Raw genomic sequence first — 24,854 nt, forward strand, 5'->3', positions numbered from 1 at the left:
TCCTTCCTTCCTTCCTTCCTTCCTTCCTCCTTCCTTCCTTCCTTCTTCCTTCCTTCCTTCCTTCCCTTCCTTCCTTCCTTCCTTCCTTCTCCTTTTTCTTTTTTCTTTCTTTCTTTTCTTTCTTTCTTTCTTTCTTTCTTTCTTTCTTTTTTTGTTTTTGGGTCACACCCGGCGGTGCTCAGGGGTTACTCCTCGCTGTCTGCTCAGAAATAGCTCCTGGCAGGCACGGGGGACTATATGGGACACCGGGATTCGAACCAACTACCTTTGGTCCTGGATCGGCTGCTTGCAAGGCAAACGCCACTGTGCTATCTCTCCGGGCCCATGGCTTGGATTTCTAATGCTATTTTGCTTAAAAGTTGTAAGACTGGAATCCTGGTCTTGTACCTGCAGAGAGAGGAAAGAATTCTCACTACTGAGTATAATGCTAGCCATGTGTTTGCCATATATGGTCATTACTATGTTAAGCTGTGTTTATTCTATTCACGTTTTGTTGAGGGTTTTAAATCATAACTCCATACTGAATTTTGTCATGAGTTTTCTCTGTATCTACTGATAAGATCATATTATTTTTACATTTCCTTTTGCACAGCTTCTCATTTCTTAAGTGTGGACTTTACATAGTGACTTCTTTTCAAAGAGAAAATTGTGGGAGTGATTTTTAAGGAATATCTTTACAGGAGAAAACAGATCATCATTATCTGTCAGGTGTTCAGAGTCAGCATCAAGTGTGATAAGTCATGTTGATTTTATGCACCCTTAAAACAATATGATAAAAATAGCACTTTATCTTTTTGATTCTCCTAACACCCAAATCTATAACTCCAGTCTAATCATAAAAAAAAAACATCAGATGAATTAACATAGAGAGTTATCCTACAAAATGTCTGATGCTATTCCTTAGAACTGTCAAGGACATAAAAAAACAAGGAAAATATGAAGAACTGTCACAACCAAGGAAGGTTAAGATAACAGAATGTAATATACTCTCTGAAAGAAACTCTAGAACAGGAAGTAACATAGCAGAAAAATCCAAGAAAATTTGAATAAACTATGATCTCTGATAAACAAAAAGAAAGTATAACCATTAATTAATATATTTTAATTAAGCAGGGGTCCTCAAACTTTTTAAACAGGGGGCCAGTTCATTGTCCTTCAGACTGTTGGAGGGCCAGATTATAGTAAAATCAAAAATTATGAACAAATTTCTATGCACACTGCATATATCTTATTTAGAAGTGAAGAAACAAAATGGGAATAAATACAATATGTGGCCCGTGGGCCGTAGTTTGAAGACCTCTGAATTAATGTATTAAGGGATGTAAGATATTAAGAATGGAAGAAACTGGGCAAGAGGTATATTGAAGCTCTGAACTATCTTCTTAATGCTTCTGTGGAAACTATTTTTGGAGGGGAATGTAAGGACAAAGAAATTGAATTGGCATTGCTTCAACTTTGAATCATGCCAAGTGAAAAAGTTATAAAAAGACAAGTGTTGTTAAAACTAGTTTTTTTAAAGAGTTTATTTAAAAAATATAGGTCCCCTTTATTAAGTTGCTGAGGGTGGGGCCGAGAAAGTTGTATATTAAAAGATTGAGGTAACTTTTATTAGCCAACATTTAAAAATCACTGATCACTCTCTTAAAAGTTATTTGTTCCTTCAATAGCTCCTTTGTGAGACATGATTTAATCAATGTCATGAAAACTGTCTCTTAGTCTCTGAGACTCTGGGCTAATAAGAGCCCAGCTCAGGGAAATGATCTGTTAGAAGGCTTAATAATTAATATTAACGACCAGTTCTTTGTGTGTGATAGCACCCGCAGAGAGTAACAGTTAAAAAAATAACCTCCTAGGTTCAATTTCAGCTAATTTCTGAGCACTTGCAATCCATCAGGTGTCAACAGATATTTACCTTGGGAAACTCTATGGTTGTTAATGATTTCTTGTCCCCATTGACCAATCTTTGAAAGAGAGGATTTACAGCTTCCTGTCCTCATTGGGGAAATGTTCTTTGCTTCCCCAGTACTAAGTCTTAGGGTAGAAACAGGATCATTCAATGTGTGGACATGTAGGGCATATGCTGAAGGGGTTGATTTCCTTGGTAGCAGTGCTAACTGAGTGGAGCTGGGCACTGAGCCAGGCCACAGCCAGGGGACTGGCCTATTCATTCACAAACACTTATGGGCACTCACTTGCAGTTACCTGGCTAGATGTTTGGGCCAGAGAGGCAAGAAGATCTTGGGAAGCTCTGTTTGAAAGTTCCAAAAAAATATTGGTATCTCTACCCTCCTCTTTTGGCTTCTCTGAGCTCTGGTCTCACTTCCAGTCATTTTTCTTCCTAGATTGGCTGCATTTCCTGGCTTTAATGTTTGGCTCTGGTTTCCAATCCCAATTTGTATTTTACTCTGGGGCAGTCACATTTTTACAGATTGAGCCTTTGTTAGCAGCATTCTTTGTTTGGCACCATTCTGGGATTGCCTACTGTGTTCTGCCTTTGGAGGCACTAGTACTGGGGACTACTTGAACTCTCCTGGCAAATTCAACAGCAGCTTTTAAAGTATGAATAGCTCCCTGTGCCAGATATTGTGCTGGTTGGTTTACATGTATAATCTAAGGGGCCTCCTTAAAATCAATCCCTTTAAGGAAGTATTTTAAGTAGATCCATTTTCTGAAAGAAGAAACTAAGAGTCAGAAAGATCTAGTCCCTTGCCTAGAGTAAGTGGCTTTGAAATGCAGCTGGTCTCCCACTATTGTATAAAGTAGGTTCAATTGCTAGTTAACATGCATACACAAAGACTTAATAATGGTTACTTACTAAAAGAACAATTATTTTTCTTTCATAAAATCTATGCTATAAGATTTGTAAATAGAGAAGATATATATGTATAGTAAAGTGTTTAAATTCCCTCAACATACAGCATTGCTGATGGTTGACTCAGACCATCTATCTTCTAACTTTTGCTTGCCTGAGGGCTTTTTGACCCCAGAGCACCCCAGGCAGACTCAGGGTAGCTGAGAATAAAGTCCCTTTCCCTCCTCTCTGTTCTTTTCTGCAGGTGGTATATGAAAACACCTTGTTTCCTCCCCTCTCCCACATCACCTTCCTGAAGTAGATAACTCTGAATCAGGTTTTAGACCCTTTCTCTTTATCCTCACTTGTGACAATGATCTAGTAATGTGCATCTCATTGGTGTCTTTCTTTGATCACTTTCAGTTCCTCGCTCCTTCCTGGTGTTTCCTGGAAATGAAGACACTTACTTGATTTCTTATCTCCAAACAGTCACAAACCAAGCACAGCATTGCTGTCTGATGCAAACCTTCAGGGGTACCCTATCTTGTTATTCTGTCAATAGAGTCTTACCTCATTTACCTGCTTACAACTGGTTTATAATCAACATGTATATCTTCTCACATTTGAGAAAAGAGAAGGTGGAGAACTAGAGGCATTCTTTTAATAATACAACCCTGAAGTATCACTCATCATTTTTCTTTACTTACTATTAGACAGAATCAAGCCACATGGCCTCATCTGGCTGCAAGAGTCCTTATATTTGGTCAAAATCCAAGAGTTTTATTTCTAACATGAAAAATTAGAGAATGGATTAACATTAACAATAGGTTAAATAGTATTAGCTATTGATTAAAACATTAAAAATGTTATTAAGTAAGGCACTGTGATTGACAGAGTTATTCACAGTTGAGTTTTATCGTATTATGCCCTAGTACTAGTCAACTTCCCTTTAACGGTGTTCCCTGGTTCCCTCCCTCCTTCCCAAATAGCAAATTTTTTAAAAAATAAATTTTTAAATAAAGGCACTGTGGAATACAGTTGCAAAGTTGTTCATGATTGAGTTTCAGTCATACAATGTCCAACACCCATTCCTTTACCAGTGCAGATTTACTACCACCAATTTCTCCAGTTTCCTTCCTGCCTCCTGCTCTACCTTTGCCTTTCACCTGTCTGCCTTAAGGCAGATATTTTCTTCTCTCTCTCTCTCTCTCTCTCTCTCTCTCTCTCTCTCTCTCTCTCTCTCTCTCTCTCAAACACACACTTTCTTTTTTCCCCTTTGACATTGTGGTTTGCAATATTGCTATTGAAGAGCTATAATGTTTATCACTTTATCTTATTTCAGCACTCAGTTCTTATCCAGAATGATCATTTTCAGCTATCATTGTCATAGTTGTCCCTTATTTGCCTTAACAAAGAGAACTTTTCTGCTCTTTGTGGGAAGTTTCCTACCATGGACCAGTCCTCATGGCCCTTGCCTTTATTGTCTTTGTGTATTAATTACCATGTTTTCTTTTTATAAATCCCACAAATGAGAGTGATCATTTCAGATGGCAATTCTTTTTTGTTTTTGGACCACACTTGGTGATGCTCAGGGACTCCTGGCTATGCGCTCAGAAATCACTCCTGGCTTGAGGGATCATATGGGACTCCAAGGGATGGAACCAAGGTCCATCCTAGGTTAGCACATGAAAGGCAAACACCCTACTGCTTGCACCACTGCTCCAGTCCCTCAGATAGTAATTCTTAAGTAGTTGAAAAGGGGGTGGTTTGGGGAGATTGGTGAGATAAGAGGGAATGACTATCTGATTTCAAGGCAAGTTACTCAGCCTCCCTGAACCTCAAAATTTAATTTTAGGGTGACTAACACTACATAAGTGTATTATAAAAATGCTTGGCATAGAGCCTGGCACACTACAAGTAGTTAACAAATGTGATCTTCTTTTTCCTCTTGTTTAAGAAGAATAAAAAAGTCTGGTTGAATGTTAGTTTAGTAAAAAAGGGGTTAATTCAGAGAGGAAAAGTCACTCTCTCTGATGTTTGGAATTTCGCCAAAGGAACCTGGTTGTTTACTCTGTCTTCTTTCTCTTATCCGTTGTGTTGGCGTGGTTTGGGCACAGCTTTTGACAGTGCCACTTGCTAAATGAAGAAGACTCAATAGAAATGGGAGACAGAGTTTGACCTGGTGACTTTAGAAATATAAGATCCAGAGGCACAAAATAGGTTAAAGATCATTTTGCCCTCCCACTACTGGGCAATAGCTTCAGAATAGAGGGGAATGATTCCAACGGAAGGAGAGGGAGCCATCATTTGTGATCCATATGCCCGCTTCGTTTTGCAGTTACTCCTGGCTGCCCATCTGTTCACGACTGCCTAGCCTAGCCATGGGGCTTATAAAGCACCATCCACATCTATGGATGCCTTCACTTAGCAGATGTGAGGATGAGGGATGACCACTGTGAACACCAAGTTTATTCACCACCCCTTTGCGCCGCTCCCTGCTCTCTTTTCTTTCTTTGCCTTTCAGTTACACTGAGATGTATTTCTCAATTACTGTTGTCATTTGTAACAGAATGGGAAAAGAAAATGATTCTAACATTTATGGAGTTCCTGTTCTGTGCCAGGCATTTGCTGGACGCTTTATGTCTTATAACTCACAGTCTTCTGCAAGATAAGCACGACGAAGAAACCAAGGTACAGGGAAACAGAATCTCTTGCTTAACTTCATTCCAGGGAATGGTGCAATGATAGAATAATGGTGAATTCAACTTCATTCCACAGAATGGAAGTGAATGCTAGTCTAACTACAAAGATCTTATGCTTTGACTAGTGATGAACAATGACACCAACACACAGACACACATTTGTTTAGACAAACACACAATCATAATTACACACATATCACCACCAACATCTGTAAAACAGCAAACCAGCTAACTCTCCTTAAAAGATCTCCCTTAAAAGATGACTTCATTTGAGTCTAGTCTGAAATGACTTGGTTGATGCTGAAGAATGAGCTCCCTCTAGTGGGTAGAGTGTGGTTTGATAGAGCTTGGGGACCATTGACTATTGGAAAAATGGGCACCTTCTTTTAGTACAATTTTATCTAAAGACACTTAATAGAGATTCTTAATACAGTGCAAATAAACAAAAAAACAGAATCAAGATTTTAGAGGACTCTCATCACAAAGTTAATACCAGAGATAGAGACTGATAACCTCCGTCTTTCCCAGAGTAGATAGAGGATAACAGAATTAGCATTTTCACAGACCGGTGATTCCCCAAGAATTTACACATCACCGTCTTAGAGTGTCACAAAATTCCTAGCAGGAAGATGGCTTTTTATTGGAGTTTAAAGAAATAGGAATCGAAGTTAAGCGGCCTTTTTTTTGGGGGGGGGGAGGGGACAGACCTGGCAGCGCTCAGGGATTACTCCTGGCTCTATGCTCAGAAATTGCCCCTGAAAGGCTCGGGGGACCATATGGGATGCCGGGATTCAAACCACTGCCCTTCTGCATGCAAAGCAGATGCCCTATCTCCATGCTATCACTCCAGCCCCTAAGCTTGCCTTTCTAAGTTTCCAAAGCTGGTGAGTAAAGGAGCCAAAGTTCTAGCAATTCTAAGGGCATTTATCTCCTGCACATGGGCTTCTGCAGTAACTCCACGGAATCTTTCCATTACAGAATTGTGTAATGGCAATAGGACTTGCATCTTTGACCTTTGTTGTTGTTGTTGTTGTTGTTGTTGTTTTGGGTGGGAGGGAAGGGTAGAGCACAAACACACACGACCTGTCCAAGCTTTAGGTCATCTGGGCAGCCATCCTTGAACTAAAAGGCTGGCCATTTATTCAATACCATATCATCAGGCTTCTAACATGTGAGCCATTGTTGATGGCAACAGTTTGTACGCACATCAGTATTCTATAGGTACATGAAGAGAAGAGGCTGGAGTATTTTGAATAGCTATCAGAAGATTCAAATACAAATTTTTAATACTTTCCTGTTCAATTTTTGCTTCTACATTGAAATCTACACTTGCCTGGGACTCAGTTGCAGTAATTTGTTTTTCTATGGGGGAACATCTTAACCTTGAATTTGTTTGTTACAAGCCCGATTTATTCCACGAAGTTAGATGAAAGAAAGGTACTGTGGATCACCTGTGAGGAGAAGGACAAGTCATCCCCATGTGGCAGCAACTATACCAGGATTAAATTAGAAGATTCAACTTAAATGAACCTGCAGTTTCCTGCTGTTCATACCTCCTTTTGGATACTTTCTCTCAATCCTCAGAGAGGTTAAGCAAGGAAGCAAGAAAACAAATTCAAAAATCTCAAAATACAGCAAATTGAATCCTTATTTCACAAATGCCATATCTCTCCATGACTTTCAGGCAAAAAATCAAACTTGTAGGCAAAAAGACTGCAAAACCTTTCAGATCTGCACCCTCTTCCCCTCTCCAGGCTTACTTCCTTTGCACCTTTGCCTGCTGCTAGTTTTACCTTTTCCATCCTGCTCTACAACGGTCAGCTCCTACTGCACCCTGTACCACCATCTCCAAGTGGAGAAATTTGACAAACTTTTCCTATGCGGGTGAGATGGCACCTTACTGTGAAGGATTCTGCAGATTATGTTGTGTACTGTATCCTTGGATATTCTCACACCTAGCGTGTAATTTTACTTTTAGCATTATTCTGGCTCATCCTCTCTCTTTCTCCCTCCCTCCCTCTCCCACCCCTCTCTCTTCTGCCTCTCTCTGTCTCTGTCTCTGTTTCTCTCTCTGTTTTTTCTCTTTCTCTCCTCTCTCTCTCTCCTCCCCTCCCTCTCTCTCTCTCTCCACACCCCCTCTCATTCTCATGTTTATTCTTGACTCTTGGTTTAGTTCTTGGGGAATTGTGAGTGAAGTCAAGGTTCATTTGATATGCTGGATAGAGTTTATGTTTACTTGACATTTTTAAGTGAAAATATATTGCAGGTCCACATTCGAATGCCATTGGTCATGCTGTTAAATTCAACATAAAAAATAAAAAAGATGCACTTTTAGGGAAGAATGCTATTTGGTTAACATTAAAATTTTTTCATCATACTTTGAGAAACTCGAATTTAGGGCTTCTTTTTTTTCAGTATTACTTTTTAAAAATTTATCCACTGTATAATCACAAACTATTCATGATTGAATTTCAAGCATACAAAGTTTCAACATCCATCCTTTCACCAGTGTTCACTTCCCTCTACCAATGCTCCCTAACCCTGTTTGCCTCCCTTTTGTCAGGTTGCTTCTATGAGAGGCACTTTATTTTATATATCTATATATCTATATATCTATATATAGATATATATATATAGTCTGGGGTATATGTATATATATCATATATATGTTATACTGGGGTTTAAATGATTGACTCAAGCTTTGCAATATCTGGGGTATTTTGCAGTTCAAATGCAGGGCAGTGGATCTTCCACAAGAGGGTGCTGGAGGAGAGGGCTCTGAAGCCATTCTCTTTGGGCCCCTCCAGACTAACTCACTGTCTCAGGAACCCCTTGGTATCAACTCAGTATCTTCCTTGAGTTAACTTCTGAATTAGTATTATTTTTGTTGTTCATATTGTTGGTACCTGAATCTAATTCTTTTTTAAAATGTTTTATTTAAACCATTGTGAACCACAGATCCCTTGTAGTTGTATTTCAGGCATATAGTGACGGTAAATTAGGGCCATTTCCACCACCAGTGTTGAGCTCCCTCCACTCTATTTCCAAGCATGCATTCCACACCTCTACCCTTAGCCCCCTGGTCTACCAATGTAACAGGTCTTTTTTATGTTTAGCTTCTTATAGTTTGGTTCTCTTAATTCTATTGTCATTGACTTTGGTTTGTGTATTTAGTTCTGACCTTTTTTTTTCCCCCAAACAATGCACTTAAGGCCACTTGGTCCCTGGGTCCCATCCTCATTTTTTTTTTCTCTCAGTTTGTGGAAAGATGTGGAAATAGGAGGTAAAACAAAGTGTGTGACCACTTTTTAAAGTTTGGAATTATTTTCATCACTGTCTCTTAGGTTCTTCAGATGAAATAGTTTTACTCAATTGTCTCTGACCCCCATAGATCCACTACAGCATTCTCCACTGGCAATCTATGAACACTGGCTTGAGGCTAGCAGGTTCATTCAAACAGCACATTTGTCGTGATGGTAGACACTCTCTTTAGCTATTGATCTCAACTCTGCCTTCTCTGATGTTCCACTTACTAGTTGTTGGGCATGGGGGCATGAAAGAGAGGCCCCCCTTCTCTTCCATCCTAAAAATATTTCCCCATTTGCCAACTTTTGAACCCCTTTCGCTCAGAGACATAGCTAATGGCTGCCCCTGAGCAATCTCCGAGCAGGCTTGGAGGTCTGCCTGCCGTGTGGGCTGCACACAGCTGTCACTGTAAGTGTGACATGAAATAGAACGTCTGCCAGCCCTGCACCGGGATGGATGCATCGCAGCTTCCTCTGTTGGGAGATGGTCAAGACTAGGAAAAAGTATTTATGACAAACTATGATAACAGAAATTAAAAACCATCCATGCTCTCTCAGTCATAAAAATCAGTAGTTTTAGTTTCTGCCTTTGCTGCCAACAGTCTGTCTGGCCTGCCTAACTTTATTTTTTGGATATTTGGGCCACACCCAGCAGGCCTCAGGGGTTACTCCTGGCTCTGTGCTCAGAAATCATTCCTGTCAGGCTCAGGAGACCATATGAGATGCTGGGGAGCAAACCTGAAATGGCTGTGTACAAGGTAAATGCCTTACCCGCTGTGCTAATCACTCCAGTCCCATGCCTAACTGATTTTTGTTAGGCAGATCAAGGAAGATGTTGTGTGGTGAGTTTTTTTTTTTTCTTCCTGAATGCTTCCTAGTGATATTATTTCATGCCATTGAAAAGCTACTTGAATTATTTTTAATGACTGAAGATCAATTTTTTGAGGAAAAGCATCATGTTTTACATGCTTGTTTGGAGTAGGTAGGCTGTTTTGGGATCCTGAGGGATCCTGGATGGAGATTCACTACATGTCAGCTTTTCTGGTGCCAGGTGGCCAGAATCAAAGACCCTGACTGGGACTGAGTCTCAAGTATTTGCTTGCAAGATTCTATGGGCCTTAATACTTCTTCAGGAAGCTTGAGCAATAATACAGCAGCTGATATGCTTGCTTTTCATGCAACTGATCTGGGTTCAATTCCAGGTATCCCATTTGGTCCCCTGAGCCTGTCAGGAGTCACCTCTGAGCACAGAGTTAGGAGTTCACTCCAGAGCACATTGGGTGTTGTCCACAACCCAACAACAGAATAAAGGTCTATGGACATTAGAGTTAGGAAAGCATCCTTGCAGTGTGGAGAGCTTGACTACTTGTCTCCACCTTCTTCAAAACTGACTCCCTCTTCTGCTTGGGCTTGTCCACTGGTTTTCCATTCCCTCCCAGAGTCCCCTTCCTAGGTTGCCATGCTGTCCTCTGCCTTACTCAGGACATGGAGAATTCCTTTTTTTTTTTTTTTTGGTTTTTGGGCCACACCCTGTGACGCTCAGGGGTTACTCCTGGCTATGCGCTCAGAAGTTGCTCCTGGCTTCTTGGGGGACCATATGGGACGCCGGGGGATCGAACCGCGGTCCGTCCTAGGCTAGCGCAGGCAAGGCAGGCACCTTATCTCCAGCGCCACCACCCGGCCCCGAGAATTCCTTTTTAAAAATATCTTTATTAGGGGCCGGAGAGATAGCATGGAGGTAAGGCGTTTGCCTTTCATGCAGAAGGTCATGGTTCGAATCCCGGCATCCCATATGGTTCCCCGTGCTTGCCAGGAGCAATTTCTGAGCATGGAGCCAGGAGTAACCCCTGAGTACTGCTGGGTAAAAACCACAAAAAATATCTTTATTAAAAAATGCTTAAACACCATGATTACAAACATGCTTGCAGTAGAATTTTAGTTATAAAAAAGAACACCCCCCCTTCACCAGCACAACATTCTCACCAGCAATGCCTCCATCTCCCACCTTCCCCATATCCTGCTTGTCTTCAAGACAGGCATTCTACTTCTCTCACTCACCATTGTCATGATAGTTGTTACTGTAGTTTTTTTTTCTAACTGCACTCACCACTCATTGTGGCAAACTTGCTTCATATTGTGGGCTGGTCCATCCAGCCTTTATCTCTATTGTCTCTGAGAATTATACAATAATGTAATTTATTTTTTTTAAATCCCATAGATGAGTGAGACTATTCTGTGTCTATCTCTCTTCCTCTGACTTATTGAACTCAGCATAATAGTTTAGGACATGGAGAATTCCTGATGAGGATCTATGTTGGTTCTTCCCTTAGATCTCCACAGAAAATGACACAATTCTGGATGCTTGGTGTCCCATGCTTTGGACCAGGGTCTCAGTCTCCTAATGGTCTCATCTCCTTATTTGCTTTTGTCCCTCTGCTCTGTGCCTCCCTTCCAAAGATGGGAAGACCATTCCAAAAGGAACTTGGCTGTATTCATTCCCCTGCCTGAAGTCCCAGAGGCTTCTGACAGCCAATAGCACAAATTCTGGCCCTGACGAGTTCTCTGTTGGCTCTGTGGCCTGGACTTACTGCCCCTGAGCCCCTGTTGCTCAGGCTGCTTTTTTTTGCTGGAGATGTTTCTTACAACCTAAATCTTCTGATTAATTCTTATTCCTTCAGAATTCTACTCAACCACTTCAGTAATCTATTGTGAGCTTCAGGTGAAATGTGAGGACCCTCTTTAGATGGTCTAATCACTCTCTGCGCTGATCACTTTCTTTTCTTTCTTTTTTTTTTTTGTTTTTTTTTTTTTTTTTTTTTTTTTTTTTTTTTTTGGTCACACCTGGCAGCACTCAGGGGTCACTCCTGGCTCTATGCTCAGAAATCGCTCCTGGCAAGCTCAGGGGACCATATGGGATGCCGGGATTTGAACCACCAACCTTTTGCATGCAAGGCAAATGCCTTACCTCCATGCTATCTCTCCAGCCCCTTGTGCTGATTACTTTCAATATTGAAGCAAGTATTCACCTTTCTGTCTTAGGAGGGGGACATCTAAGGCAGAGTCTCATACAAGCTCTTGCCTCTACTGTCTAACATGTATATAGTCTAAGTAGATCTCAGTCCCAGGTCCAGCCTGATGCCTTGTGTTTACTTACCATACTGCATTGGCTGGCAGAGTATCACATTGCTTTAAATTACTCCAAGTAATGAGCCAATTTCAGTATTACTTTACCAAAATTGAGTCTTGCCAGTCTTCAATGAAACAGTTATTGCAGGTCCTATATTATTTTGAGTGTATTTAAAATATGAATTTAGAGTTAAATTGACTAATTAATTGCATTCTTCTGGCATAGAAGTTTCTGTCCTCTTTGCTTTGCCTGATATTCTATAGTCCCAGGCTAGGTTTTTTTTTTAATTTTTAATTTTTAATTATGAGAACAAAGATGCAAAGAAAGAGGACAAGGTAAAGTTACAGTGGAAGGACAATCACCCATAACATAATTCTCAGAAGAAGTCCCCTTGCTGATATCTTAACTTTGAACTTTCAGTCAAAGAACATTAAGATAAATAAAACAGAATCCATGTACAATTACTTTGTCACACCTCAAGTCCCCAGATTGTAACACATTATAATATTTCTTAACATCACACAAGGCAATCTAAAGCCATAAAACTTATGTAACTCCTTAAACATTAGAGGCATAGTATTTTTTACATTTCCATGTACATGCATATTATCTTAAGTTAACCTCAAATTTTAAGTGTGTGTGTTTTTTTTTAAGGATTAGAGTCAAAGGAGCACAGTAAAAACGGTGTTAGAGTGGCAATTGTTGTTTGCATAGGCCCACCAAAATATGAGGGGCATGGAAAGGAATAACCTTGGCCTAAATACAAAGAGACCCTACCCCTGAAGTTTCCTGGCATAAGACACTCTAGGCTCCAGGCAAGTTAGATAGTCCAATCCAAGACATTGTCCGTAGTGCCAACTCACTTTTCACACAGTCTCTGTTGTTGGTATCATGTTTCTGTATTAAAGATCCTGGAATCTGCATATCCTATGTTGAAGTCAGGATGTGGAGCGCCCTCTCGTTTCACCTCACCATTAAAGGGCAATGCAGGAAGCCCTGTCCTGTAAGCATGTCGTTGTTGTTGTTAAGTCTTCTCAGTGTTAAGGGAAGTCTCTTTTGAGCAGGTCGATGTCTGAGCAGTGGTAGGGTCTTCCATGGTAGAGGATTGCTTTCAGGTGATGTTATAGACAAACCTGGATGTTTCGTGGATGGCTTCCCTGGTTCAGGGATGAATCGAAAATGCTCATTCTTCTGAGGCCTGTGCCAGGTCATTATGTCAATGTTCAGGGTAGAAGGTCCTTTGCACTACAAGATTTGTGTATTCCAATCTCTATTAGATAGGATCCTATTTGTATGTATAGTATTTTCCCATTTTAATGTGCCTATGTAAAAGGAGCAATGCCACGTGGCGTTATTGGCGCATATGGGGGCCATAAGAACAAGTCCAACAATCTCCATGACATGGTTCAATCATAAGCATTAAACTGGGGGACTCTCAACAAAATTCCTTGTTGAACAGCTCATAAAGAGAAGATAAAAAGTGGTTAGAATCGTCACTATATAAGAAAATATTTAGTAAGACTTATAGTTGTCAGAGAAAAAACACAAAATATTCTAAAGAAATATGTGTCCATTTTATGTCTTTTGAAACAGTTTGGGGTTGTCACACACAATGCACGGCTTTGGTCTGTGATTAGGATTGTGCAATACTGAAGTTAAAAAGAGTAATGTGGGTTAGTGATGTTTGGGGGGGTGAGAGAGTTAAGGAGTAAAAATGAGCTTTGTAGGGGTGTGGGAAAGGGCAGAATACAAAATGGACATTCTGGATACGCAAAACATAACATAAAGATAAGGAATACTCTTAATACATGCAGTGCGGTTTTTATATGCAGAGTGGTCAGAAATTGCCAGTGACAAACTTAGTGCAACCGAGCAAATCTCAGCACACCCCAAGTTAAGACCAACCATTTCTGGCTGCCTGGGCTGTCACCCCAGAAGGCCTGGAGGCCGGGGGCAGAAGAGGGGAAGGCTGGGGGCCTATCAAGGCTCCCAGCGCACCCAAGTTAGGGAGAAGGCCTTCCACATGGGGTCTCCCCCAACCCCATGCCGGCTAGAGCTAGCGTCCAGCTCAAGAGAGGATCGAGAGAGAGCCAGGCTAGGTTCTTAAGGAAGAATCAACCACTGAAATGAGGCTACCCCAGGGGACTAGACTTGATGGTTGTGTGATTTGGGAATTGTTCTGCGTCTCTGTGGCTGCAATTTCTCCTGTTGAAAGTGAGAGTTGTTTCTATTTGACCTCCCTCCGGAATCCTATAGTAGCTTTGGAAACATTGGGACTCCTATAGGGGCTTCTGTCCAATGTGGTCTCTGCAAGGAAAGCTTGGCAAACTCTGATGCAGCCACTTTGTTAACATTACAGATTGATTTTGGGAACTGTGGGTTCAGTTCTGAAAGATAGTGAGTTTCTCTGGGGTACAGGTTTCTACTGGGCCTTATAGAAGAGAAAAAAAGTGGGTATTACCTATTGCTAATTTCTGATGCCTGCAGGGCACCTCTCAGTTTATAAAGTTTACCTGGGTTCTGATCTTCTCAGAACCAGGTTTGGGAGACATCTGTTGGAGGGCTGACTTTCTGTTCCTCTCTTCAAGTCTGAACCAAATTACCTCCCCAAGCCATCTGTGGTCTGCAAAACCTTTTTGCCAGGCATTGTTTATTTTCTTTTAGTGGGGGTGGGTGGGATGATTTTGGGAGGTTGTGAATGATGAAGGAGGAGACTCTTTGGGAGTTGGGTCATAGTGTAGTAGGGTGTACTGCTTCTCAGCTCGGGGATCATTCTAAAGCATCTGGGAATCATATTGGGTGCTAGAGATTGAACTGTGGTTGACTGCATGCAAGACAACCCCTCTGGCACTAAAACTCCAGCAATTTTTGGAAGGGCATGCTGAATTTTGAACTAGGCTAGCAGCAGTCGATGCATGCTTGATAAGCACCTTAACCTTTGCTTTGTCTCTCCTGCCCTATTTCTGTTATTTGCTTTCTCAGACTCCAATGTTATGTCTGATACATAGTAGGCATGGAATGAAGAATTACTGCTGAACTGATAAACCTTCAAAAAAAAAAAAGAGTCTTATAAAATGGATGCTAATCACCTTTTGTTTTCCAATTCAGGATGGTTTTAGAGGTTTGCATTGCTTGTTTTCACCAAAATCTAACCTGGTGAAAAAAAAAATGTAAGACCGATTTCCTGAGATTTTAAAAGGTGCCAGAGGACTTAATTTAACATGTTGAAATTTTTCTAAGTTCTGAGACGTTACCTTTGATGCTTTTGCTATATTATTTTGTCTGTTGTCCTGCCATTTGGATTTGATGTGTATTCCCATCCTCTGGGGGTGGGGAGAGGGGGGAAAGACACTACTTTTTAACTCTTTTAAAGTAAAATGACTCCATCTTTGCTGTTCAAAACCTGAATCTCTCCAGATGTTCCCTTACTTGAGACCCCTTTACAGAGTTAGAAAGGATTCAGAGACTGTTTAGAGGCTTTTCAAAAATTTACTTTTCAAAAGTGAAATCTGGTGACTTTTTCCCTGTGGAGAGAAGAACCACTTTAGTAGTAAAATAAAGGGGGAATGGCAGTGGTTGGGTGGAAATAGAAATTGCAGGCGTGGCTGACTTGAGAAGGACAAATTTTTCTTTCTAGTCTTCCCTTGCTGCTCCCAGTTGTTGAACAATTAATGAGGGAATCTGTGGAGCCCCTTTCTAGGACATGATCTTGTTCTTAGAACATGATCATTTGTCATTGGCCCATTTTGTTTGGATTCTCATACATTCTCTCAGGCCTTTATTTATCCTGTGTACTCTCAATTTTTTCTGTTGAAGCCTCAATCTCCAAGGGGATTACATTTTTTTTTATTAAAACCATTGTGACTTATGAAGTCTTTCATAGTTTGGTTTCATACATACACGAGATTACCTCTGGAGACAAGTCATTTCTGGAAGCAATTGCGGGTAAATCAGGGCCTATGATTGTGGCTCTTATCCCTAGAACAGTTGGCCTTATTAGAAGAAAAGCCATCATGAGTACTCTCTCTCTTCCTCTTTCTCTTTCTCTCACTCAGCCCCTGTTCCATAACTGCCTATCCTGTACAAAATTCCTGCTTCAAGCAGGGATTTTATTATTCCAGAATTCCCACAGTCTTAATGGCTCTCAGATAATGGACTTGTGTTTTGGTCCCTTCCACATTCCTTTGTGGTGTCTCAGGCTGACTTCTACTTTTTCATGGATTTAGGGTCTAAGATAATCCAGGATGATCCTGTTTGGAGAATCTTGACATAATTACAAAGGGCTCTTTTATCTAAAGGTTTAGAAAAAACTTCACATTTCCTGGGAGTTAGGGAGATACACACACACACACACACACACACACACACGCACACACACACACACATTTTTGTGGGCCACTCTTCAATCCATTTTAGATCATCAAGTTTATGTAATGCAGCGATGACCAACACATGTGTATAAATTGGTGACTAAATTGACTAAATTACACATGTGTGTAAATTGGTGACTAAAGTTAATTCAGTTTTATATGAATTTCCTTTAAGGGGTAATCTTGCATTTTAACTTAATGGGTTATTCTCTCTTTCTTTGATCTCTTTCTCCTAGTCACTCTTCTTGTTCTCATCTCTCTCTTCTTTCCCGTTTTCATTCTCCTCTCATGTAAACTTAGTTCAATGATAATAATAATCAATGTCCCTTGCCTTGTATATTTTTGCTTTGTCTTTTCATCAAATCAATATCCTTGTATACACACATGATCCAAATCACCAAAGTCATATTTTTTATTTTGACATTTCTTTCTTAAAAAATTTTTTTTGGCTTCACACAGTTCCAGAAGGTTCATTTCATTTTGTTGCAGGTGAAAAAGGCGGTTTTCTTTATACCTCAATAGTATTTCATTATAGAAATATACCACATGTTTATCTAGTTTTCTATTGAACTGTACTTTCATCATTTCCATAATTTAGCTATTTTAAGTTATGCAACTATAAATATTGAGGTGAAAAAAACTTCTTTGTTTATGGTTTTGTACTCTTGAAATAGATGTTCAGACTGGGGTTGCTAGGTTGTTTGGTGGCTTTATAGTTTCTTGAGAAAGCTCCATTACTTTCCTTTCCCCACCAAATGGTGGTATTCATCTTCCTCCCCAGTGTTTCTGATTAACGAATCAAGACCTTTCAATCACAGATGTGTCTATGTGGTCTTGACAAATGCTTGGGAGAGGTAACTCTTCTTACACAGTCTCCATTCACTGTGGGAGGAAAGGGGAGTCAGCTGTGAATCACTCATGGCTACATAATGAGCACATTACATGGTTATATTTTAATCTAGAATTTCCTGTCTCCAAATTGTGTGTGTGTTTAAATTCTGCAGCACTCTCTGTCATTGTATATGGATAAAACAACAACGACAGGACTAAAAAGAGAAATAGCTATAATAAACATGCATTAATTGTTAACTTTGGGCCCAATTCTGTGCCAAGAGTTTTGTTTTCATGACTTTATTTGATACACAATTCTAAAATATAGGTGTTTTATTCTATTCATTTTTATAGATGGATAAATGAAAGCACAGAGACTTAAGTTATTTGTCCAAGGTCCTCAACTTGGTGAGTGGCAGAGCTAATATTTCAATTTAGGTCTCAGTCTTAAACCCAAAGTCTTAATCAGAGTTAGCAGCTTCCTTGAAAGAATGATGTAATACATTGACATTTGCAAATACCTTTGAAATTAAAACCTAAATAGCATACAAATGAACAGGCCAGGATTGGGAGTTAAGCTCACACTTTCTTCTTTCAGCTGTTTGAAAGAAAGGAACATAATGTAATAGCTAAGGGCACAGATTCTGATGTCAGTCTGTTTGGGTTTGAATTCTTGTTCTACCCTACTGTAACAAGCTGTGTGATGTTCAACAAATATATTTCCCCTCTAGCCTTGAGTTTTCCCATAAGTATAAAAGTTAATTTCATACTACCTATTTTATAGGGTAGCTATTTGAACTTAAGGAGTTGATATTTGTAAAGTTTTTTTTTTTTTTTTTTTTTTTATAACGGTGTCTGGTACTTGGTAAGTATATTTAGGTGTTATATTAAAGAAAAACCCACCTTCTTAGAGTTTTCAGACAGAGGTAAGACACAGTTTAGGAAACTCATTTGCCTTAATAAATAATTAAATAATTGAATTAGCTTATGACACAACACTTGGTGTAGTAATAGATGACAGCAAAAGGGCAACTACAATTTTTATTTCATGCTTGGGGAAGTTAGCTTTGATCTCCCCCTGGCCTTTTCTTTGGCCAAAGCATTTCAGTGCAGAACTTCAAGAGTAAAAAACCCTCCAACTTTCATCCCACTTGACAATAGGGAGGCAGGGGTGTTTGGGGGTGATTTTAAGGGAAGCAATTTTGCATCCATCAGAATTCCCATTACATGTGTATAATTTGCTGACATGACACTGCAGAAACCTTGAGAGATGTCTCTTTCTAAAGAGCCTGTAGGAATCTGGGCTAACACTTTAAAGTCAGATTCTCTCTAACTTCCTCCTCCAATATACATCGAGGGAATGGAAGGCATAAAAGATAGATACATCCTTGTAGCATTCAATAATTAAGAATGGGGCTGGATGGTGAAGGATGGAGATGGATGCCATTCCAGGCCACGTGGCTCCGCAACCCCCATCCAGCCAGCGGGTCCCAGGGCCCAGGTGAACGGTGTGAATCAAGACTCACTCACAGGCAGGCATCAGGAAGCATCAGCTTTATTCATCCCTATTCACCACATGTGTGCCTTCTATTCTAGCCTTTCAAGCATTCAGCCATTCTTAGCTAGCCCTGCCTCTTAACTCCTTTCAGCCATCTTCCTTTGACCTCCATCCTGGTCAAAGACCAAAAGAGGCACAGCCCCAAAAGCCAGAGAGCCCAGCAGGGCAGACAGCCCTAATCCCCTCACTCAAAGGTTTATCTAACTTTTTCCAAGACCCCTCCCAGGAATGGACAGGGTCTTGCAGGTAAGGTCACACCTAATATTCAGTTCCCAAGACCACTCCCAGAAATGGGCGGGTCTCAGATAGGTACACCTACACATCCTTATTTCTAGATTACAGAAATGAAAATGCCAGGAAAGGCTTGGGGGGGGGGGGGGGGGGGCCTGCTGGAAGAAGTGTTCTGGAGGTAACAAGGTCAAGGGTCAGCCTACTTTGAACTCATCTGGTGCATAAGGTGAGGTATCTGCATATATTTAAGTCACTAGAACCCAAAGTACTGTAAGTAAGGGACCCAAACTATAATAATTAGCCACAAAATATGTCTATCAAGGAGGCAGTTTGTGGTAATTGGGGTCATTGGTGGAGGAATGTGGACACTGATAGTGGGATTGGAATGGGAACACTGTATACCAATACTCTATTGTCAACAACTTTCCAAATTATAGTTCTTAAATAAAAAAACAAAAACAAAAATAAAAGTAAGACCTAATCCCACCCCCCCCCCAAAACCACACACAAAAAACCAAACTCAAATGCATTTAGATGTCTGTAGAGTGTAAGTAAAATTATTTGTGTGAGACTATCCCTAAGGAATGTTTGCATTTCAATGTCTCACTGTTCTCAATGGGCTTCTACTATAAACCCATTTCCCTCTTCTGATCTCAGAGGTATAAAGATATAATCATTTATCTTTCTTAGCTTTCTAAGTAAATGTTCAGAGCTTTCTCCTGCCTTTGTGTGTTCAGGAATCACTCCTGGGGAGACTCGGGACCATACAGGATGCCTAGTTGAAGATGGATTGACTGCTACAGTAACTTTTAATTTTAAAGCTGGACTTTTGTGAGGGAGGGTTTGGGAGCCACACCCAGAGATGCATAGGATTTCTCTTGGCTGTGTACATAGAAATCACTCCTGACAGTGTTCAGTGGTACCATAAGGGAGTCTAGGATCAAACCTGGTCAGTCACATGTAAGACAAATACCTTACCTGCCATATTCTCCCTGGTCTCAAAGCTGGACACTTCTTAATGACTTCATTGACTTCTTGTCCTGATGACTGATCCTAAAATTCTCACCTCTGCTTTGAACTTTTACCGGCCTCAGATCTCAATTACATTTTTCACTTTCTTTCCTTTCAAGCTGGTTATTTCCAGCATCTCAAATGTCCTCAACATTTTCTACCATCTCAGTTGTTAAGCACTTGCTCTTCCCTTGCTCCATCCCCTACCCCAAACCCATCCCCCTGCCTGACAGACTCTTCCAAAATTCTCCCTTCAAATATGGAGGCCTGCCTTGCCCCCTGGTCCTCTTTTTCCTGGTAAATGCTCATGAGTCCCTGTAGTGCTCTCTCAGAACAGACATAATGCTGGAAATTACTTACTTGTGCTGTTCTGTGATTACCTCCATCTGTTATGTCCCCTTGTTCCAAGTTCTGTGGGACTAAAACCCATGTCTTTTGCTCACTCTCTTGTGCCTATCTTCCCATAAATTGGGCAATGTGGAAGAGATGATATTCAAACTCCCTCTGCTTCAGTGTGACCCAATTCAACAAGTTTCTCTGTGTCCCACAAAGCTGTTGGGGCAGTGCCAGGAACAAAGTCTAGTGCTTTCAGAATCCCAGGGCCCCTTGCCTCCTAGATGATTTCCTAACTTGAACCACCCAATGCAACTCACCCTTCCATTATCACTGGCATTCAGGAGGCCAGTCTTTGCTTTTTCCTATTTTAGCAGGACCTGTGTTATTGTTTTGCTGGCTTGATTTTATTTATTTATTTTTGCCTCCTAAACAATGCTTTGGGGACATAGGCAACATTCTCAGCAATCCTCTGACAGCCAGGCCAACTGCTTCCTTGCAGTCCTATCCATGCTGGGAGCCTGCAGGGCCACACCTAGTGGGGGTTAGGGATGCTCCAGAATCCCATATGGGCAAAACATGCACTTTTGACACCAAAGCCCTCAAGAAGCACAAAGCTAGTGTTCGATGCTCCAAAATGGAAAAACAATTTCAGCCAGAATAGTAGTACAGCAGGTAGGGAATTTTCCTTGCACACAATAGTCCAGGGATGGATACTTAGCAATGCATATGGTCCTCTGAATCTGGCCAGGAATAATCCATGAGCAAAGATCAAGGAATAATTTCTGGCCTCCAAAGCCAGTGAATAATAATCAAAATACAAAACAAAACAAAAAATAAATAGAAAAGAAAGAGAAATATTCTTTTTTTTTTTTTTTTTTTTGGTGTTTGGGTTACACCCGTCAGTGCTCAGAGGTTACTCCTGGCTCTACGCTCAGAAATCACTCTTGGCAGGCAGGCCTGGGGGACCACATGGGATGCTGGGATTTGAACTACCATCCTACTGCATGCAAGGCAAACGCCCTACCTCCATGCTATCTCTCCGGTCCTGAAATATTCATTTTTGTGTTGTTCAAACACATCTCTCAGGATTAGGAAGGGAAAATTGGCTAGACAAAAGTGTGTAAAGGGTTTGCTAGGAGATTGGCTCAGACATGAGCTAACGTAAGAAGGTGGTATGTCAAACAACAATTCTGAGGGTTCTTTCATGAGAAAGAGAATGGGAAATGGAAAGGCCTTCTGGGATCCATGAAGACTGCACCACACATTTACAAGTTAAAAGAAGATGGAAGGATACAGTGTGAGGAGAATCCTGCAAACTGTACACAGAGGGAGTATTACTTTTTTCTTGCCCTCGAGTCTGGGTTTCTGAGGCATTGTTCTTTAAAAGTTCCACCTTCAGAGATGTAGCTTCTACAGTTTTAGCCTCCGACAGAGTTCAAAGGAATCACTTGCCCTACTTGTAGATCCTGTACCTTTGCTGCAGTATTCTGCACCTGATTCTCAAGCCAGAATATTCCAAGTAGGCCACTAGTGAAAAAATAAGTATGTGTGTGTGTGTGTGTGTGTGTGTGTGTGTGTGTGTGTGTGTGTGTGTAAGTGACGTAAGACTTGGGAGTCAACTGGCAAGACAGGATCACAGGAAGGAAATAAGGTTGGGGAAAGGGTGCCACAATTTGGCAAAGGTTGAGAAAAATGTCATGGGACAGCTTGGGCAGCTTCACCCAGCACTGTGCTTACCATCAGACTTCTGGCTTTCCAGATGCACAGGGTGAGGAGAAAAGGTCATGTGACAGGATACGTCTGTGCTCAATTGGGGTTGAAATCTTGTGTGAGCTCCCCTCCCCTTAGCATCGGGTTTGAACCCTGCCTGCTCCAGAGATTGATGCATCCAGATTTCTACATCTTAGAGGCACGACTGGAAAATAGGGAGTTAAAAGAGAGGTGCAGGGGCCGGAGAGATGTCATGGAGGTAGGGGTTTGCCTTTCATGCAGAAGGACAGTGGTTCAAATCCCAGCATCCAATATGGTTCCCCGAGCCTGCTAGGAGCAGTTTCTGAGCACAGAGCCAGGAGTAACCCCAGAGCACTGCCGGGTGTGACCCAAACCCCACCCTCCAAAGTGAGGTGCAGTGGTTTTTTTTTTTTTTTTTTTTGGTTTCTGGGCCACACCCGTTTGACGCTCAGGGGTTACTCCTGGCTATGTGCTCAGAAATCGCCCCTGGCTTGGGGGGACCATATGGGACGCCGGGGGATCGAACCGCGGTCCTTCCTTGGCTAGCGCTTGCAAGGCAGACACCTTACCTCCAGCGCCACCTACCCGGCCCCCGAGGTGCAGTGTTTAAGAGTTTATGTGTACATCGCTGTGTTGCAGTTTGGTGTCCCTGCATATGTGCTGAACTGCACACATGGGCTTCTTCCACACATTTGCACATTTGCTCTTATTTGCACATGTGTATTTGCACCACCACTGGCTTGTGGGTGTCCACACTCATGTTGGACAAGAGGGGTGCTTGTGTTTGTATCGGAGCACATGTGTATGCCATATGCCAGGGTGTGTCTCCATAGGCACCCTAGGTCTCCACAGCTGTGCCCCCGAGTCACACATGCCCTTGGCTGCCAGCAGGTGGCCCCTGAGTACTGTGTACTGGGCTCTGGGGAAGGGGCTGGCCCATGTTCCTCTAGCCTAAGGCTTCCTGCCTGGGAGAATCTGCTGCTATAGCTACAGGCCTCTCTAGATGGTACCCCTGAGCAGAAAGCCATTTTTGGTTTTCTGCTACAATACAGGCAGAAGCAAAGCCAGGGGAGATAGGAGGGTGAGGAGAATGTTCCTGACTTGTGGCAAGGTGGTGAGAATAGCAGGGAATTGCTCATGAAACACCTGGATACTCCTGGCTCAGTGTTGGACTTTGGCTGGGAGAATCTGTATACAGCTGGACCAAGACTGAACCTGGAAAGGAGAGAAGTGTTTGCATGAGGATCGCTTCCTCTGAGTACAGAAGGAACAGAAGGCAGTGCTCAGTCGTGTCTGCAAACCTCTGCTTGATGAGGCAGGGACACCAAGGAAGACTAGTTTTGGGAGATGGGGCACTGCCTTAAATGATATCTCCTAAAAAGACAGCAACAAAGCATGCATATAGATCTGGCTCTGGTTTCAGGACTATCAGAAAGGCTGGAAGAAGAATCAGGGGTCACCTAGACTTTTTGGTATGCCAGGTCTGGCAGTGGGAATGGCAGAGGGGTGGTGGGAAGTGATGGGTAGGTCTTTGAGTTGAGTCTGGATCTTTGTTCTGTGGTGGTTGCATAGAATTAAGGGTTTCCGAATAGGAAGGCTTATGCCAAGACTTTGTATGCGGTGAGCTGGAAAATACCTCAGCTGTCTAATAATCTATTGGTTTTTGCTTGCTTCTGCGAGAACATGGGACTTCCATGACATGCCTAAGGTAGTCAGGGGGATTGAAGAGGGAGGATGGAAGCCTTAACCCTTGGCTTCAATTCAATTGGAGCAGGTCAGCTTTTTATTAAAAAATGGTTTTTTATCAAAGGAATATTTGTTATCTACCTATTGTAGGCAGCTTACTGTTCTTCATTCCAGCACCATCTGGAGAATAAGATTGATAGTAGCTTCGGCTCCTCTAACCATAATATTCTGGTAGGACAGATAGGGTAAATGGGAAGACCAGCAAGTTTAATTTGGTTTATAAGCTCTATGAGAATAATCAAACAGAGCATGCAATGAAGAGGCTTGGAGGAAGGAAGAGGTGCAGTTATGTTTACTCTGTAGTTGAGAAGGGTCTCTTGGAGGATGCAATAGTGATAAAGCCTGAGTGATGACATTGGAAAGATCATTCTGGATAAGATTTTGTTTGAAAGAAAAACTTGATGGAAAAATATGACTATCGCTCAATCCTTTTTTAAATTCATGTATTTAAATTTCAAAAGTAATACATATTCATTGTAACAGCTTCAAATCTTATTAATGTATAGAAAGACACAGGCAGTTTCTATCCTCTTTGGCTTCCTTCCCTGAACCCACAATTCTACTTCCTGGAGAGAATCCCTTTATCAGGTGAATAACCTCCCAGGTTTTTCACTCTGTATTTGCAAATATATATGTTAATTTATAAGTTTATCTCTACTTGCCTGGCTCCTAGGATGTTTAAGCTTAGCAAGTCCAAAATGGACTCTGGCTTTTTCTACACCAAAATTCTTTCTTCTCAAGGTTTTCTCCATAAATACACCAAGATCACACCTGTGGGTCAGGACCCTGGCCTCAGAGGTATTCTTGATACCTTCTTTGTCTTATACTTCAAGTACTAGAAAGTACTTACACTGCAAGTATAACTACTTGTACTGTACTTATACTGCAAGTACTACAGAGGCATAACCTTCTTGATCTGATCACATCTGAAATCTTCCTCACCTTTTCACTGTCAGTTTAAGCAGCAAACACCTTACTACATCCTTCCAAATGCTCTTGCATTTTATCTTTCTATTGCTGAGTCCTACAGTTCATCCCTGAATGTTATATAGTTCCTTCTCCGGCAGCAGCTGGAATCATCTTTAAAAATGCTAAACTTGGGGCTGAAAAGATAG

The sequence above is a fragment of the Suncus etruscus genome, chromosome 1, assembly GCF_024139225.1.
Source record: "Suncus etruscus isolate mSunEtr1 chromosome 1, mSunEtr1.pri.cur, whole genome shotgun sequence".
NCBI classification, from domain to species: Eukaryota; Metazoa; Chordata; class Mammalia; order Eulipotyphla; family Soricidae; genus Suncus; species Suncus etruscus.